Below are 5,931 nucleotides of genomic sequence, written 5' to 3' on the forward strand. Positions count from 1 at the left end.
GCATTTCTGGTGAATTAAATAAAAACTTAGTTTTTACAGGGAATCATATAACTCTCTTGGGAAATGCCTTTCCGAGATTGATGTCTTGAATACTCCCCTATGATACTGACAAGGAGATATTAAGTCAATAATTAAATCACTGAAGACTAAGGACTCTCATGAATATGGTGGAGTGTCTAGCAGAATCTTACAGTAATGTGCTGCACATTGTAGCCCTGTACTTAGCCATACTACTAATTTTTTCTTTAAGAACGGTCGGTTTCCTGGACGATTAAAGTAGTCATTAATAAAGCCGCTTTGTAAAAAGGGAAAAAGGGATTATATAAACAATTTTAGATCTATTCCCATGCCATCACTGTTTGCTGAAGTTATTGAAAAGCCTGTGTGTGTAAGGATAATTGATCATTTAGCTGGCCGGAGTGGCCGAGCGGTTCTAGGCGCTACAGTGTGGAGCCGCGCGACCGCTACGGTCGCAGGTTCGAATCCTGCCTCGGGCATGGATGTGTGTGATGTCCTTAGGTTAGTTAGGTTTAAGTAGTTCTAAGTTCTAGGGGACTGATGATCTCAGAAGTTAAGTCCCATAGTTCTCAGAGCCATTTGATCCATTTGATCATTTAATTCCACATAATTTGCTGTCAAATGTACAGTTCGGCTTTAGAAATGGTTTAACAACTGAAAAAGCTACACACTTTTCTCTGCGAGGTACTTACGGGATTAAACAAAGCATTTCGAACACTAGGCGTCTTTTTTGGTTTAACTAAGACGTTTGATTGTGTTGATCTCAAAATATTGCTCCAGAAGTTGGACCATTATGGAATACGGGGAGTAGCTCACAACTGGTTCACCTCTTACCTTAACAACAGACAGCGAAAGGTCATTATCCACAGTGTTGTGAATGGCTGTGATGTGGGGTGTGAGTGGGGCACGGTCAAATGGGGGATGCCCTAGGGATGAGTGCCGGGGCCACGCCTGTTCCTTATTTATATAAATGATATTCCCTCTAGTATCACAGGTGCTTCTAAAAGATTTCTGTTTGCTGATGACACCAGCTTGGTAGTAAAGGATGTTGCGTGCAACATTGACTCTGTTTCAAATTGTGCTGCAGTTCGTGACATAAGTTCATGGCGTGTGGAAAATAAAGTAACGCTAAATTACAGTAAGTCTCAGATTTTACTGTTTCTAACACACAATTCTACAAAACCCGACGTTTTAATTTCACAGAATGGGCGTATGATTAGTAAAACTGAACAGTTCAAATTTCAAGGTGTTCAGATAGGTAGTAAACTGTCGTGGAAAGCCCACATTCAAGATCTTGTACAAAGACTTCACGCTGCCATTTTTTTTATTCGGATGGTATCTGAAGTAAGTGATAATTCAACACGAAAAGTAGTCTACATTGCTTATTTTCATTCGCTTATGACGTATGGTATTATATTTTGGGGCAACTCTTTCCATTCCCAAAGGATATATTCGGCTCAGGAGAGGGCAGTTTGGACAATAAGTGGTGTAAGCTCACGAACCTCTTGTCGATCCTTGTTCATTAGGTTGAGTGTTCTGAGATTATCCTTTCAAAATATATATTCTTTACTGTCGTTTCTTGTTAACAATATCAGCTTATTTCCAAGAATTAGCAGCTTTCACTCAGTTAATCCTAGGCATTAATCCAATCTGCATCTGGATCGCTGTTCCTTGACTCTTGTGCGGAAAGATGAGCAGTATAGTGCTACATCAAAAATTCAACACGAAAAGTAGTCTACATTGCTTATTTTCATTCGCTTATGACGTATGGTATTATATTTTGGGGCAACTCTTTCCATTCCCAAAGGATATATTCGGCTCAGGAGAGGGCAGTTTGGACAATAAGTGGTGTAAGCTCACGAACCTCTTGTCGATCCTTGTTCATTAGGTTGAGTGTTCTGAGATTATTCTTTCAAAATATATATTCTTTACTGTCGTTTCTTGTTAACAATATCAGCTTATTTCCAAGAATTAGCAGCTTTCACTCAGTTAATCCTAGGCATTAATCCAATCTGCATCTGAATCGCTGTTCCTTGACTCTTGTGCGGAAAGATGAGCAGTATAGTGCTACATCCATTTTCAATAAGCTACCAAAAGAATTAAAAAATCTCAGCAGTAATCCACGCCTCTCAGATCGAAACTGAAGTGTTTCCTCATGGGTCACTCCTATTCTGTCGAGGAGTTCCTTGAAAAATTTAGCTGATTCCTGCGTTATATTGTTGACTGCGTTTACATAAACTTATGGCTTGTCGTTTTTGGGTTCATAAACATTTCATTTTATCTGTTATTACTTTTATGTTGTAATTTAATGTACTGATACGTTGCATAACCTTGGAGATTTGGTCTGCAAGTTGGTCCTACGGAACTGGGCGTGTAAAATAAAAAAAAAAATACAAAAAAACAAGGCTTGGCGTTCGCACTGCGTGGCGTTGACTATTAGACCACGAATACATTATTCACAACAACAGCTCAAGTGGAAGTCAAAACTTGCCGTACTGTGCTGCGTACCTCATTATGACAAAAACATGATGCTAACACGTGAATCCCGCTGGTAGATTGGACTGAGGCTAGCCTGTAACACCTAAGGTGTGGGCTTGATTCCTGCTCCGGGTACCAGATTTTAACAGCCATAAACATATCCTCTTCACCTCCAGCAACGCCAAGTAAGGAATGCAGAGCTGTGCCATGGTTGCAAATCAATATGAAACATGTTCATTCATTACTGACGGGAACAGTGTTAGATTAGTTTTGGCTGTATAGGCTGAAGCCGCCGCTTGCAGAAACTGTCTCTAGTATGCCTTCTTACACCAGTAATGTTATTTTAGTTCACGAACCAATCGTCATGTACAGTCATAGGACCTCCACTTCTTATTTTAAGTGACCTTGAGATTTTTGAATATATTGGCACTGGACTGGGATTCGAGCTCCGATTCCAATTTTTCTCTGTATCTGAACACTTCGTGATGTGTCAAATCATTTCATTGTTTCCTCACGATGCTAAACTCCTCCAGGTCTCTATGAACGGTGCGATCCTAACTAATAGTGAAAGAGAATTTGATAGTTGACACCTCTTGGTCTGGGGCCAACAACGACGATATGGGCGTGGTTCGAGTCCCAGGCAGCACAGTGTTACCCGTAGCCGAACATGTGGACACCTCGCTTCTGGTGAAGAAGCAATAAATATTTCATGTCTATTCATAGCTATAAGACAATAGCGATAGGTGCCGGGTTCGAATCCCTGCCAGGCAAAAATCATTTGCATCGTCATTTCAGCGTACAGTATCACGATATTGGTGAACGGATTTGAAACCTGATATCTGATTGCACTTAGTTAACAAATCGTATTGGTGCTGGGTTCTCCTCCTCTTCCATCACCACAAATTTACTTCATGGTGTTTCACACTTGTGCATTGCGGTTTATTACGTACCATCCTTGGTTACTTCTGAGGGGCAATATAAGCTTCATGGGACTGCTAGTGCATCGCTAAACGTATCGTCATTTATTTCCTGGTTCAAACGTTCGGCCTTGTAATCTGATACTGGTGAACATTTCGGTGTTTTATGTCTCTTTATGCCCAGCTGAGTCTCAGACGCGCGAGCTTTGTTTGGTTAACAGTGGATTCAGACTCGGAGCGCGAACAACAACTCGTCATGTCATTTTTAATGGGTGTGATAAGACTTCTGCAGTGTCACATATTGTAATGAAGTTTAATTTATAAGCTTTAAGGACTGTCTCGTCTCTAATAATGCGTTTTCTAAAATTTGCTGTATGACTGTCTGGGTTTACATCTGGACTGACTGCCACAAAGGGCAGTGGTCTCCAGTAGTCTCTTGTGGTACCCGTGGTGTATATTCAGGCGACTGTACTGCAGAGGATTTAGAGGACCTGCGACACAGCTGTGTTATGTTGGTTGCATACAGTCAGGTGCGGCCTATACATTGGAAATCGGGGTTGGTCCGCTTTTTGTGCTGTCAAGTGTAGAATGCCGTTAACTGAAACCAACATTATTAATTACCATATCTGTCGGGAATGTTTCATATCAACGCTTATAGTTGTTAGTACGTTACTTGTTCCATCAACTAAATTCTTGATAAACGTTGGTCAATGGAACAAACATAGAACACTTATAAACAACTAAAAAAATTAAAGAATAATAAAAATTAATGTTTATATGGCTACATGGTGGCCATTTACAGGACTTTTTTTATTTAAAAATGACTAATTGTCTCTCCTAAGGAATTACTGTGTGCTACAGACGTTCTTCTTAGGAGAAACATCTTCAGTATAAATTTGAAAGCACTTCTGCCATCTGGTAGATTTTTATTTCCATGGGTAGACTGTCAAAGAGTTTTGTAAGTGCATCATTCACCGTTTACTGTGCCAAAGATAGATTCATTAAGGGGTAATGCACACCATTTTTCCTTCTGGTGTTGTACATGTGAATTTCTCTTTTACTCTCAAACTCAGATGGAGTATTAATAATAAATTTCAAAGTGAAATAGTGCTGTGAGACTGTAGCTAATATTCCCAGCTGCTTGAAGCATTGCCTGCAAGTTATACATGTGTGAACTCCGCTCATAATTCTAATTTTTTTTGTGTGCAGTGAATACTTTTTGCCTAAGCGAGGAGTTACTACAGAATAGCGTCCCATAACATATCAGTGAGTGAAAATACGGAAAATATGTTAACTCGCTAACTTCTATATCCCCAAAGCTGGCAATTATGGCAAAAGTAGCCGAATCAATACGTTTTAGAAGGTCTGCTGTATAATTTTTTTCAGTTTAATTTTCATCAATAAGGAAGCCTAAGAACTTACAATTTTCTACACTTTTTATTATTTCTTGTTGATACACTAGTTAACAGGAGATGGGATGTTTTTGACAAAACAAAAATGGATTAACTGCGCTTTTCCAGAATTGAAATCTAGCCAATTTGCGCAAAACCATTCAGTAACTTTCACAAAAAAATTCGTTAGTGAAACTTCGTGGCAGATTAAAACTGTGTGCCGGACCGAGACTCGAACTCAGGACCTTGGCCATTCGCGGGCAAGTGCTCTACCAACTGAGCTACCCAAGCACGACTCACGCCCCGTCCTCACAGCTTTACTTCTGCCAGTACCTCGTGTCCTACCTTACAAACTTTACAGAAGCTCTCCTGCGAACCTTGCAGAACTAGCACTCCTTTCTTTCAGGAGTGCTAGTTCCCAGAATGTTGGTTTCGGCTGTTGGTGCTTCTGCTCATATGCAGGGCTGCTCACTGTTTTTTCGGAGACATGGAGCAGTGGCTCACAGAGACTTGCCTGCACTACCACACTGGATGACGTCTCACGACTTATCATACAGTGACCGACCAATTCCTAGGTGCCTGAAGGCAGGTAATGCCTTCTACATCCCTAATATTCCAGATGCCTGCATGCAACTCGGCTGAAGGGTGTCCAAGGGGCTGTCTTCCCACAGGCGCCTAGGGATTTGTCACAGATTGTATCTGAGCAGGTACATTTTGAAGTGCTGAACAAAGGTGTGCAAGGCAGTACCAAGGTTGTTGCCGTAGTGGGGGGATGTTAGGGGGACCCTTTCCCATTTTATTCATGCACATGTCAATGTCCCCCTCCCATCCCCTCCCCAAGATCACGCCACACATGGATGTGAAACAGAAGACAGGAGGGCTGAAAAAGAATAAACACGCGTTCTGCTTAGGATCACGATCAAATTTCGTCGAATGATTTTGAGCAGTCCCTAACGGTTCCACTCTGATTAACAGAGCACAAATTGAGGGAGCATTACGCTACAAAGGTGTCAGATTATAGTACAGCCCCATGATGTTCTTTGAGAAGGACTAGGGGGTCACAGCAGTGCCAGAGGTTCTGAAGAGAGTCGTTCTGTTTCAAATCGCACGGTACACTGCCATTTTCG

The sequence above is a fragment of the Schistocerca nitens genome, chromosome 1 (assembly GCF_023898315.1).
Source record: "Schistocerca nitens isolate TAMUIC-IGC-003100 chromosome 1, iqSchNite1.1, whole genome shotgun sequence".
Taxonomy (NCBI): domain Eukaryota; kingdom Metazoa; phylum Arthropoda; class Insecta; order Orthoptera; family Acrididae; genus Schistocerca; species Schistocerca nitens.